Source organism: Bos javanicus, chromosome 7, assembly GCF_032452875.1.
Source record: "Bos javanicus breed banteng chromosome 7, ARS-OSU_banteng_1.0, whole genome shotgun sequence".
Taxonomy (NCBI): Eukaryota; Metazoa; Chordata; class Mammalia; order Artiodactyla; family Bovidae; genus Bos; species Bos javanicus.
The window spans coordinates 8,832,839-8,847,611 of NC_083874.1; positions in this window are offsets into that span (position 1 = coordinate 8,832,839).

Here is a 14,773-nt window from a genome sequence, read left to right on the forward strand (position 1 = left end):
AGATTATTTTTCACTAAAAGTTAATAAAAGATAATGTCTATAATTGCCTGTGCTGCACAATATATCCTTGTTACTTGCCTATACAGTAACTATACTCTCTTTTTCCCACACTGCTAATTTGCTCATACCCCATTCTCTTTACAGTCTGGTAACTTTTAGTTTGTGTTCTGTATCTGTGAGTATATCTCTGTTTGCATATATTCTCATTGTATTATTTTTGATTCCATATGATCATTTACCATACATCATAAGTTATATCATACACTATTTTTTCTCTCTCTGACATATTTCACTAAACCTAATAATAACTAGGTCCATCCACATGGCTTCAAAGAGCAGAATTTCATTCTTTTTAATGTCTGAGTAACATTTCATTATTTATACATATTAATGTTTATTTATTTGTGGTACATATTCTTTATATACTTGTCTATTGTTGGACATTTGAGTTGCTTCCATATTGTGTTTATCGTAAACAGTGCTGCCATGAACATTAGGGTGCATGCGTCTTTTCAAATTTGTCCTTTTATAGTTTGGGGGTATATATTCCCACAGGACTGGAAAAGGTCCGTTTTCATTCCAATCCCGAAGAAAGGCAATGCCAAAGAATGCTCAAACTACTGCACAATTGCACTCATCTCACATGCTAGTAAAGTAATGCTCAAAATTCTCCAAGCCAGGCTTCAGCAATACGTGAACTGTGAACTTCCTGATGTTCAAGCTGGTTTTAGAAAAGGCAGAGGAACCAAAGATCAAATTGCCAACATCCGCTGGATGATGGAAAAAGCAAGAGAGTTCCAGAAAAAACATCTATTTCTGCCTTATTGACTATGCCAAAGCCTTTGACTGTGTGGATCACAATAAACTGTGGAAAATTCTGAAAGAGATGGGAATCCCAGACTACCTGGCCTGCTTCTTGAGAAACCTATATGCAGGTCAGGAAGCAACAGTTAGAACTGGACATGGAACAACAGACTGGTTCCAAATAGGAAAAGGAGTACGTCAAGGCTATATATTGTCACCCTGCTTATTTAACTTATACCCAGAGTACATCATGAGAAACGCTGGACTGGAAGAAGCACAAGCTGGAATCAAGATTGCCTGGAGAAATATCAATAACCTCAGATATGCAGATGACACCACCCTTATGGCAGAAAGTGAAAAGGAACTAAAAAGCCTCTTGATGGAAGTGAAAGAGGAGAATGAAAAAGTTGGCTTAAAGCTCAACATTCAGAAAACGAAGATCATGCATCTGGTCCCATCACTTCATGGGAAATAGATGGGGAAACAGTGAAAACAATGTCAGATTTATTTTTTTGGGCTCCAAAATCACTGCAGATGGTGACTGCAGCCATGAAGTTAAAACACGCTTACTCCTTGGAAGAAAAGTTATGACCAACCTATCCAGCATATTCAAAAACAGAGACATTACTTTGCCAACAAAAGTCTGTCTAGACAAGGCTATGGTTTTTCCTGTGATCATGTATGGATGTGAGAATTGGACTGTGAAGAAGGCTGAGCACTGAAGAATTGATGCTTTTGAACTGTGGTGTTGGAGAAGACTCTTAAGAGTCCGTTGGACTGCAAGGAGATCCAACCAGTCCATTCTGAAGGAGATCAGCCCTGGGATTTCTTTGGAAGGAATGATGCTAAAGCTGAAACTCCAGTACTTTGGCCACCTCATGCGAAGAGTTGACTCATTGGAAAAGACTCTGATGCTGGGAGGGATTGGGGGCAAGAGGAGAAGGGGACGACAGAGGATGAGATGGCTGGATGGCATCACTGACTCGATGGACATGAGTTTGGGTGAACTCCGGGAGTTGGTGATGGACAGAGAGGCCTGGCGTGCTGCAATTCATGGGGTCGTAAAGAGTCGGACACGACTGAGTGACTGAGCTATATAACTATTCCCAAGAGTAATTTCCAGGGTCATATAATAGTTCTATTTTTAGGTCATTGAGAAACCTCCCTGCTGATTTCCAGAGTGAATGAGTGAGTGAGTGAGTGAAGGTCGTTCAGTCATGTCTGACTTTGTAACCTCATGGAGTATACAGTTGATGGAATTCTCCAGACCAGAATATTGGAGTGGGTAGTCTTTCCTTTCTCCAGGAAATCCTCCCAATCCAGCGATCAAACCCAGGTCTCCCACATTGCAGGCAGATTTTTTACCAGCTGATCCACAAGGGAAGCCCAAGAATACTGAAGTGGGTAGCCTATCCCTTCTGCAGCAGATCTTCCCAACCCAGGAATCAAACCAGGGTCTCCTGCATTGCAGGCGGATTCTTTACCAACTGAGCTATGATGGAAGCCCATTTTCCTTAGTGGCTGTACCAATTTATAAACCCAACTATATTAATGGACAGATGGTCCAAACAGAAAATCAATGAGGCATTAGTTGTCTTAGATGACATAAGTCACTTAAATAAACCAGTTGGATAATAGGTAACACAAATTTGAATAAATATTTGACATAAAGAATGTGACTTCTCCTTTCCGGAGAGGATATATGTATGCCTATGGCCCATTCATAGTGATGTATGGCAGAGGCCATCACAATATTATGAAATATGATATAGCAAAATCTTTGTTATATGTCAACTCCTTAAATTATGGAAAATCAATATTCAAGTGAGAGGAGGTTTATATGTTGGAGTGAAGGATTCAATGGCTTATTTTATGTGCTTTTATTAGATTATTTTCTGGTTGAAAACTTAGAGTGCTGCCTATACATGAATTCTGCTGCTGCTCTAAAGAAATATCGTCCTATTTTCTAAGTTAGGCATAATACTAACTTAGGAGAAATGCATGTACATTACAAATAATGTACATTTATTTATGTCCTCTCTATGGTAAAGAATCTCTTCAGTCTTTATAATAAAAGGGTGACTCACAAGAACAATTGAATTCCTGTCTAGTCCTGTGTTTTAGGGTCATAAGTTTTTCTCCACAAACATTCATTTTCTTTCAAACTCCTCTGGTTACCTGAAAGGGAACTTTAATGGAGTTACATTTTAATAATGTGATCTAAATTAAACTTGAATAACAAAATGGTCATTAATGTTGTCTTGATAGCAAACCAAATGTCAAAAGTCTTCACTTCTGCTCATTTGGGCTGTTGTATCAGTAATCTCTTGTTGCATAACAAGCCATTCTTTTTTTTCTTTTTTAATACTTTATTGAAGTGTAGTTGATTTCGTGAAGTGATTCAGTTATACACAGATATGCTTTATTTTTAAATCCTTTTTCATTATGCTTTATCACAGAATACTGAATATAGTTCCTGTGCTATACTGTAGGACCTTGCTGTTTATTCATGCTAAATATAATAACTTGTATCTGTTAATCCCAAACTTTCAATCCATCCCTTCTACACTCCCTCTCCCTTGGCAACTGCCAGTCTGTTCTCTATGTCTGTGAGTCTGTTTCCGTTTCAGAGATAAGGACATTTGTTACGTTTGTGTCATATTTTAGATTCTTCATATAAGTGATATCGTATGGTGTTCACAGCAAGCCATTATAAAAGAAAACAGTTTGACATGTTTTGCTAACATGAGATTGTATGGTGATCTTTCTTCTGGTTCAAATAAAAATTGTTTACCTTGAAATTTTCTTGTGTCTGTATTGCCTGTATTGCCAAATATTTCTATCTTAGTTCAGTTTTAGTATATCTCATAGATTTAAGTATGTGATATTTTTATTTTCATTTGTCTTCAGGTGATTCTCTATTTCTCCCTTGGTATTTTTATTGACCTCATAGTTGTTCAGTAGCATGTGTTTCAGTTTTCACATAGTTCTGATTTTTGTTTCCATCTTTCCTCATTTGTTTGATTTCTAGTTTTATATCTTAGTGATTGGAAGAGAAGCTTGATGTGATTCAAAATTTCCTAAATTTATTGAGGCTAGTTTTGTGTCCCCAGAACATGGCCTATTCTTGAGAATGCCCCATGTACACTTGAGAAAAAAATGTATATTCTTCTATATTAGGATGGAATGTTCTATATAAATATATCAAATGCATCTGGCCTTATATTTAATTTGCTGCTACTGCTGCTAAGTTGCTTCAGTCGTGTCCGACTCTGTGCCACCCCAGAGACGGCAGTCCACCAGGCTTCCCCGTCCCTGGGATTCTCCAGGCAAGAACACTGGAGTGGGTTGCCATTTCCTTCTCCAATGCATGAAAGTAAAAAGTGAAAGTGAAGTCACTCAGTCATGTCCAACTCTTAGTGACCCCATGGACTGCAGCCTACCAGGCTCCTCTGTCCATGGATTTTCCAGGCAAAAGTACTGGAGTAGATTGCCATTGCCTTCTCTTCTCTATTTAATTTAGGTGATACTTATTTTTTGACTTTCTAGTTGGATGATACTTATTCATATATCAGGATTGTTAAAGTCATGGGCTATTATTGTGTTACTGTCAATTTCTCCCTTTAGGTCTGTTAACTATTGTTGTATATGCTTGGTGCTCCTATTTTAGGTGCTTGTAAATAAAAAAAACAATTATGTGTTCTTGATGAACTGTCCCCTGTAGCATTGTATTCTGTCCATTTTTGTCTTTTGTTTCCTCTTTTATCTTGAAATCCATTTTTTTCTGATATGATTATGGCTACATCTTTTATGTTGCCATTTGCTTGGGCTATCCTTCTCCATCAGTTATTTTTAAATCTATATCTAGACATGAAGAGTCTCTTGGCTTTAGTATGTATGTGGGTCTTGTATTTTAATCCACTCTGTATTTTTTATAGGTGCATTCAACACATTTAGAATGATCATTGACAGATGAGGATTTAGTACTGCTATTTTATCTTTTCTATTCTGATTATCCTATTCCCCACCCTCCTTTTTTTCTTTTTCCTGAGTTTCTGTCTGCCATTTGAATTTGGTCATTTTTCTATGATTTGTTTTAATCAGCTTCCTCTTTTTTGATGTTTTGAGTCATTAGTCTAGATTTATGTTTTGTGGTCACCATGGGTTTATGGTAAACATCTCATAGGGAAAAATAGTCCTTTTCCCCCTGACAGCATCTTATTTTTGTTGCACACATGGGTTTCTTAGTTTCCCTCTTCCCGTTTTGTGTTTTAGTTGCCTTTTTATGTTGTGAGCTTGTTACCTAATTGAAGTAGCCATAATTGTTTTCTGCTTTTTCTCCTCTTTGCACATTTCATGATAATAAGGTATTTAAAACTCTGTTCTGTAGTATTTTATAATTTTATGACTCTATTTGTCACCTTACTCAAAGTTTTGTGTGTTTTTGCCTTTTTTGTTTCATGTTGAAGAGCTTCTTTCTACATTTCTTGTAGGTTAGGTCTAGTGTTGCAAAACTCCCTTAGCGTTTGTTTGTATGAAAAAGTATTTCTCCTTCATATCTTAATGATAATTTTTATGGATAGAATATTTTGGGGTGAAAGTTTTTCTCTTCCAGAATTCTGAGAATGCCATTCCATTCCCTCCTGGCTTGTAGAATTTCTGCTGTGAAATCTTCTTTTAGCCTAATGAGTGTTTCATGAAGGCTACCATCCTGTTTTTTTCTGTCTCAGCCTCTAAATGATTTTTTGTTCATGATTTTTGACAACTTTAATACGCTGTGTCCTGGAGAATGTCTTTGTGCACTGAGGTAATAAGATGATCTTAACTTTATGGACTTGTATTTCCAATTCTTTGCTCAGGTTTGGGAAATGTTCAGCTTTATTTATTTGAGTAAGCTCTCTACACTTTTCTTTTTTCTCTTCTCCTTTCCAGACACTCATTACCTTAAAGTGGCCCTTCTTTAACGAGTCATTTACCTCTCCTTGAATTTCCTCATTTTTAAATATCTCATTTCTCTTTCTTCTCCTACTTGTATCATGTCTAGCTTTCCATCTACAAACTCACTAACTCTGTCCTGCTTCCAATGATTTCTAATGCATTCTTCATCGGGCTTATGTTTGCTTTTCAGCTCTAGAATTTCTGTTTAGTTTTATCTTAAAGTTTCAATATTTTGGAAAAGCATTCCTTCTGGTCATTAATTTTATTCCTGGGTTCATTCAGCAGCCTTTCTCAGTTTTCTTATATTGAATTTCTTCATGACAGTGTTGAAGTTTGGCTGCTGGACAGTTATTGTTTTCTTTGGGTGGTAATGTTTCTGTGGTTCTTTCTCGTGTTTGATGTGCTGTTCCTCTCAGGTGGTGCCTTTGAAAAAGGGAGCAGTTTTCTTTTTCCTTCTAAATTAAAAATGTGTTGCTTTTTTAATCCACTAGGTGGCATACCTTTTTCTTTTTTCTTTTGGTTTTTCAGTCTTCTTACCTGAGCAGCCCTTCATTATCATTTAATGCACTGGGATGACGCGGAGGGATGGTACGGGGAGGGAGGTGGGAGAGGGGTTCAGGATGGGGAACACGTGTATACCTGTGGCAGATTCATGTTGATGTATGGCAAAACCAATACAATATTGTAAAGTACTTAACCTCCAATTAAAATAAATAAATTTATATTAAAAAAAGAACTTAAAAAAATAAAGAAAATAAAATAAAATGCAGTCCAGATTGTGAGGTGGACTCATGCAAAAAAGATAAAATAAATAAAATAAAATAAATAAATTTAAATTTAAAAGAATTAAAAAAAAAAGAAAGTATGCAATTTCCAACCTCTGTCAAAGATGTTCTCTTTCATCCTAATTATAGTTTCCTGTGCCTCTGGGATTGTTGGTACCTTGCTTGCTGCCACTGTTACCGATATGCTGCCTGGGCCACTGGGATTAAGGCTTTTCTAAAGGGTCTGAGAAATACTGAGTCACAGGCTCTATCACCCTCTTGTATGTAGTTGGCACCTCCTATATGTCCCCACCTTAGAAGTACAGGTTTGTGGAGTTCTCTGATAACCTGGTATGTTGTGCAGAGGCACCTTTGTTGTGTTGTGGACGTTATCTTGGCTATTGATTGAAGGGGAGAGACAAAAAGGAGTCTTTCATTAAGCCATGATGTAGAAGACAAAATAATTTAAATGGAAAAACCCAAAGTCTCCACCAAAAGTGTATTAGAACTATTAAATTAAATCAGAAAAGCTGCAAGATAAAATTTTAATATACAGAAATTTAGAGCTCCCTATACACTAATAATCAACTATAGGAAGGAGAAAGGTAAAAAAAAAATATATATATAGTTAAAATCAAATTTAAAAATGCCTAGAAATAACCTTAACCAATGAGGTGAAAGATCTATATTGCAAAATGTATAAAACATTAATGAAATAAATCAAAGATGATACAAAGAAATGAAAAAAACATTCCTGTGCTCTTGGAGCGGAAGAAGTAATACTCTTAAAATGACATACAACCAAAAGCAATCTACAGATCTCATGCACTCTGAATGAAAATACTCATGATATTTTTCACAGAAGTAGAACAAAATCCTAAAATTCACATGAACTACTAGAGACCAGAATTGCCAAAGCAATCCTAGGAAAACAACAGCAACAACAACAAAGCTGAAGTCATAAGGACCCCAGACTTCAGACTATACTATCAATACCAAGATATGATAATCAGAACTGCATGGTACTGGCACAAAAACTGATGCATGAATCAATAGATCATCCAAGCAATAAATCCAAACAGTTGTGACCAATTAAGTGATGGCAAAGGAGGAGGCAAGAATGTACCATGGAGAAAAGATCAGTCTCTTCAACAAGTTGCACTGCCAAAACTGAATGAGCATTTGTGCATACTCAGTCATCTCCAGCTTTTTGCAGCCTTGTGGATGAGCCCTCCAGGCTTCCCTGCTGGTGGGATTTTCCAGGCAAGAATACTGGAGTGGATTGTCATTTCCTTCTCCAGGGGATCTTCCTGACTCAGGGATAGAACCTGTGTCTCCTGTACTGGTGGGCAAGATTATTTACCAGTGAGCCACTTGGGAAGCTGGTGAAAACTAAATGGCCACATGTGAAACAAGGAAATTAGAACATTTCTCCACACCCCATACAAAAAAAAAAAAAATTCAAGATGGATTATGGACCTAAATGTAAGATGAATCATAAAATTCTGAGTAGTGAGAACATGGGCAGAATATGTTTTGACATAAATCATAGTGATATTGTTTTGGATATCTGTCTTGTGCTTAAGGAAATAAAAGCAAAAATAAACAAATGGAACTTAACTAAATTTAAAAGTTTTTTCAAGCAAAGGAAACTAAAAAATGAAAAGATATCTATGAAATGGGATAAAATATTTGCAAATTATATCACTGGCAGGGATCAAAATCCAAAATATATAAAGAGCTCATACAGCTCAATATAAAAAATAAACAACTCAATAAAAAGTGGGCAAATGACCTGAATAGACATTTTTTTTTCCTAAAGAAAACATACAGATAGATAACCAAAACATGGAAAGTTGATCAGTATCACTATTTCCTAGAGAAATGCAAACCAAAAAAGAATGAGATGTCACCTTGCACTTGTGGGGATAGCTATTATAAAAGAGTCTGCTGCTGCTGCTGCTAGGTCGCTTCAGTAGTGTCCTACTCTGTGCAACCCCATAGACAGCAGCCCACCAGGCTCCCCCGTCCCTGGGATTTTCCAGGCAAGAGTACTGGAATGGGGTGCCATTGCCTTCTCCGATCAAAGAGTCTACAATTAATGAATTTTGAAGAGAATCTCAAGAAAAGGAAACCCTGTACACTGTTGGTAGGGGTGTAAATTGGTGCAGACACTATAGAAAATAGTACAGAAGTTCCTCAAAAACTAGAAATAGAACTAGGCTGTGATTAAACAATTCCACATCTGAGTATTTATTCAAAAGATGTAAAAACACTAAATAATATATATTACTAAATTCACTGTCACATAGTTAAGATAATCAACTTATGGTTTCAACCTAAGTGTTCACTGGCAGAAGACTGGACAAAGATAATGTGTTCTATACAATAGAATACTACTTAGGTATAAAACAGTGAAATCTCACTATTTGCAACAATATGGCTAGACCTAGAGGTTATGCTTGTCTGAGGAGGCCTTACAAATAGCTGAGAAAAGAAGAGAAGCTAAAGGAAAAGGAGAAAGAGCTTGCTCAAATTCATGTCCATTGAGTCAATGATGCCATTCAACTATCTAATCCTCTGTCTTCCCCTTCTCTTCCTGTCTTCAATCTTTCCCTGCATCAGGGTCTTTTCTAATGAGTTGATTCTTCACATCAGATGGCCAAATTATTGGTGTTTCAGCTTCAGCATCAGTCCTTCCAATGAATATTCAGGATTGATTTCCTTTAGGATGGACTGCTTAGATCTCCTTGCAGTCCAAGCGGCTCTCAAGAGTCTTATCCAACACCACAGTCCAAAAGCATCAATTTTTCAGTGCTTAGCTTTCTTTATAGTCCAACTCTCACATCCATACATGACCACTGGAAAAACCATCGCCTTGACTAGATGGACCTTTGTTGGCAAAGTAATGTCTCTGCTTTTTAATATGCTGTCTAGGTTGGTCATAGATTTTCTTCCAAGGAACAAGTGTCTTTTAATTTCATGGCTGTTGTCACCATCTGCAGTGGTTTTGGAACCCCCAAAAATAAAGTCTGTCACTGTTTCCATTGTTTCCCCATCTATCTGCCATGAAGTGATGGGACCAGATGCCATGATCTTAGTTTTCTGAAAATTGAGCTTTAAGCCAACTTTTTCGTTCTCCTACTTCACTTTCATCAAGAGGCTCTTTAATTATTCTTCATTTTCTGCCATTAGGGTAGTGTCATCTGTGTATCTGAGGTTATTGCTATTTCTCCCAGCAATCTTGATTCCAGCTTGTGCTCCATCCAGCCTGGCTTTTTACATGATGTACTCTGCATATACATCATTACATGATGTACTCTGCATATACATGTATACTGTGGGCAGGAATCCCTTAGAAGAAAGGGAGTAGCCATCATGGTCAACAAAAGTGTCTGAAATGCAGTACTTGGATGCAATCTCAAAAACAACTAAATGATCTCTGTTCGTTTCCAAGGGAAATGATTCCATATCGTGGTAATCCACGTCTTTGCCCCGACCAGTAACACTGAAGAAGTGGAAGTTGAACAGTTAAAGTAGGGAAAACCACTATACCATTCAGGTATGACATAAATCAAACCCCTTATGACTATACAGTGGAAGTGAGAAATAGATTTAAGGGATTAGATCTGATAGAGAGAGTGCCTGATGAACTATGGATAGAGGTTCATGATATTCAACAGAAGACAGGGATCAAGCCCATCCCCAAGAAAAAGAAATGCAAAAAAGCAAAATGGCTGTCTGAGGAGGCCTTACAAATAGCTGTGAAGAGAAGTGAAAAGCAAAGGAGAAAAGGAAAGATATACCCATTTGAATGTAGAGTTCCAAAGAAAAGCAAGGAGAGATAAGAAAGCCTTCTTCAGTGATCAATGCAAATAAATAGAGGAAAACAGTAGAATGGGAAAGGCTAGAGATCTCTTCAAGAAAATTAGAGATACCAAGGGAACATTTCATGCAAAGATGGGCACAATAAAGGACAGAAATGGTAGGGACCTAACAGAAGCAGAAGATATTAAGAAGAGAAGGCAAGAATACACAGAAGCACTGTACAAAACAGATCTTCAAGACCCAGAATCACGATGGTATGATCACTCACCTAGAGCCAGACATCCTGGAGTGTGGAGTGTGGAGTCAAGTGGGACTTAGGAAGCATCACTACAAACAAAGCTAGTGGAGGTGATTGAATTCCAGTTGAACTACTTCAAGTCCGGAAAGATGATGCTGTGAAATTGCTGCACTGAATATGCCAGCAAATTTGAAAAACTCAGCAGTGGCCACAGAACTGGAAAATATCAGATTTCATTCCAATCCCAAAGAAAGACAATGCCAAAGAATGTTCAAACTACTGCTCAATTGCACTCATCTCACACGCTAGTAAAGTAATGCTCAAAATTCTCCAAGCCAGGCTTCAGAAATACCTGAACTGCGAACTTCCAGATGTTCAAGCTGGTTTTAGAAAAGGCAGAGAAACCAGAGATCAAATTGCCAACATCCGCTGGATCATCAAAAAAGGAGGAAAATTCCTGAAAAAACACCTCTTTCTGCTTTATTGACTCTGCCAAAGTCTTTGACTGTGTGGATCACAATAAACTGTGGAAAATTCTGAAAGAGATGGAAATACCAGACCACCTGACCTGCCTCTTGAGAAACCTGTATGCAGGTCAGGAAGCAACAGTTAGAACTGGACATGGAACAACAGACTGGTTCCAAATAGGAAAAGGTGTACGTCAAGGCTGAATATTGTCTCCCTGCTTATTTAACTTATATGCAGAGTACATCATGAGAAATGCTGGGCTGGAAAAAGCACAAGCTGGGATCAAGATTTCCAGGAGAAATATCAATAACCTCAGATATGCAGATGACACCAACCTTATGGCAGAAAGTCAAGAAGAACTAAACAGCCTCTTAATGAAAGTGAAAGAGGAGAATGAAAAAGTTGGCTTAAAGCTCAACATTCAGAAAATGAAGATCGTGGCATCTGGTCCCATCACTTCACGGGAAATAGATGGGGAAACAGTGTCAGACCTTATTTTTCTGGGCTCCAAAATCACTGCAGATGGTGATTGCAGCCATGAAATTAAAAGACACTTACGCCTTGGAGGAAAGTTATGCCCGACCTAGACAGCTTATTAAAAAGCAGAGACATACTTTGTCAACAAAGGTCCATCTAGTCAAGGCGATGGTTTTTCCAGTGGTCATGTATGGATGTGAGAGTTGGACTATTAAGAAAGCTGAGCACTGAAGAATTGATGTTTTTGAACTGTGGTGTTGGAGAAGACTCTTGAGAGTTCCTTGGACTGCGAGGAGATCCAACCAGTCCATGTTAAAGGAGATCAGTCCTGGGTGTTCATTGGAAGGACTGATGTTGAAGCTAAAACTCCAATATATTTTCCACCTGCTGGGAAGAGCTGACTCATTTGAAAAGACCCTGATGCTGGGAAAGATTGAGCACAGGAAGAGAAGGGGATGACAGAGAATGAGATAGTTGAATGGCATCATTGCCTTAATATACATGGGTTTCAGTGGACTCTGGGAGTTGATGATGAACAGGAAGGCCTGATGTGCTGTGGTTCATGGGGTCGCAAAGAGTTGTACATGACTGAGTGACTGAACTAAACTGAACTCTGCATATAAGTTAAATAAGCAGGGTGACAATATATAGCTTTGATGTACTCCTTTCCCAATTTGGGACCAGTCTGTTGTTCCATGTCTGGTTCTAACTGTTGCTTCTTCTTTTTGTTTTTAATTTAAATTTATTTATTTTAATTAGAGGCTAATTACTTTACAATATTTTATTGGTTTTGCCATACATCAACTTGAATCTGCCACAGGTGTACATGTTCCCAATCCTGAAGGAGGCAGGTAAGTTGGGCTGATATTCCCATCTGTTCAAGAATTTTCACAGATTGTTGTGATCTACACAGTCAAAGGCTTTGGCATAATCAATAAAGCAGAAGATGTTTTTCTGGTATTCTCTTGCTTTTTCGATGATCCAACAGATGTTGGCAATTTGATCTCTGGTTCCTCTGCCTTTTCTAAATCCAGCTTGCACCTGTGGAAGTTCATGGTTCACGTCCTATTGAAGCCTGGCTTGGAGAATTTTGAGCAATACTTTGCTAGCATGTGAAATGAATGCAATTTTGTGGTATTTTGAACATTCTTTGACCTTGCCTTTCTTTGGGATTGGAATGAATACTTGAAAACTGATTCCAAATAGCATACGATAAAGAAAAATCTAATTCTTTGCTCGAATGAAGTAAACCAGAAATACAAAAGGACTTGATCAGGCAGTTTTCCGTAGAGAAAGTAGCTGTCTAATTGATCTACAAATATAGTCAGTCCTACAGGAAATGGAATAATTGCAAAGTAAGCTCATTAGCACACTCCTTTTCATATAATAATTATATTTTTATTTGAATACTAAAAGAGGAAAGATGCTGTGAAATATTTGTCTCATGAACTGCTCTCATGAAAAATTGTCAGCATTCCTTGGTCTGGATATTTGTCATCACAGTCAAATATGCTCTGTATTTTCAGAAGTGTCCTTATATCACTATCAGTTCAGTTCAGTTCAGTCGCTCAGTCGTGTCCGACTCTTTGCAACCCCATGAATCGCAGCATGCCAGGCCTCCCTGTCCATCACCAGCTCCCAGAGTTCACTGAGACTCACGTCCATCGAGTCAGTGATGCCATCCAGCCATCTCATCCTCTGTCGTCCCCTTCTCCTCCTGCCCCCAATCCCTCCCAGCATCAGAGTCTTTTTCAGTGAGTCAACTCTTCGCATGATGTGGCCAAAGTACTGGAGTTGCAGCTTTAGCATCATTGCTTCCAAAGAAATCCCAGGGCTGATCTCCTTCAGAATGGACTGGTTGGATCTCCTTGCAGTCCAACGGACTCTCAAGAGTCTTCTCCGACACCACAGTTCAAAAGCATCAATTCTTCAGCGCTCAGCTTTCTTCACAGTCCAACTCTCACATCCATACATGACCACTGGAAAAACCATAGCCTTGAGTAGACGAACCTTTGTTGGCAAAGTAATGTCTCTGCTTTTGAATATGCTATCTAGGTTGGTCATAACTTTCTTTCCAAGGAGCAAGCGTCTTTTAATTTCATGGCTGCAGTCACCATCTGCAGTGATTTTAGAGCCCCCCAAAATAAAATCTGACACTGTTTCCCCATCTATGTGCCATGAAGTGATGGAACTATACATCCCTCCATTTTAAATACCCTACTTCTTTATTTCAGTTAATCACATAGGTCCTTGGAATTATCTTCTATTTTTAGTGGAATCAATTTTACCTCCTATTCTCTTTTTAAATCAAACTTCCATTTTCATCATTTAATGGTTGACTTTGTCCTTTACATGACTGAGTTCAATATTCACTTATATCTTTGTCATCATCATTTAATAAATACTCAAGTGAACAAACTAATGAAGTGATCTTAGCTTCAGGCTAGTCTGAATTGGCTGTCATGTGAACTCAGGTAAATGTTTGTGACTTCCATTCCCTTTGACTTTCTCCTGCAGTATTTTCTGGGTTCTTGGACTCATGTGGGTGAAGTCTCTGAGGGCAAGGCCTCCACAATGATGTCCAAATTTGCCTTGGATGGTTGATGATAGAGATAGAAGCACTACTCACAGACAAGACAGCAGAGTGTTGTCAAACATTTGTCCCACACTGAGTTATGAATAACCACATACTGTTCAGCCCAAGGTTGTACATGTTGAGGGGCACAGCAGAAGAAACATTTATGTCCCTCTTGTTACCACCACCTTTAATAATTGATTTCCCTGAGAGAAATCACTGGTCTGGACAGAAAAAGTATTCCTCTCATTCTCCCTATCTAGGACACAATGTTGTGAGCCAGATAGATTCAATGTTTATTAATCATTCTCTATGATCTCTACTGCCTTCCAAAGTTATAACCCTTAAGATCTCAGCACCTCATCCCAACTCTGAGTTCAAGTTTTCTCTAGGGTCTAAGATTGAGGATACCCTTTTGATTAGGTCCCTAATCAAAACATTGCCTTTGGTGGATCACAGTCCATGATATCTCTAGTAAACAATAATTCCCATCTTCAAGAAATGTTAACTTTGTTTGGTTTTTAATCTAAATTCTTGGGTTGTACATGGTTTGGATTCATGACAACTCTACCAAAACAACTAGCAATTTCAACTTTCTATTACTAGCTAATAGCTATCCATCCCTCATCTGAAAATGCTTCTTAATTATAAAAGTTGTGTTTAGATCTTAGCACCTTATAG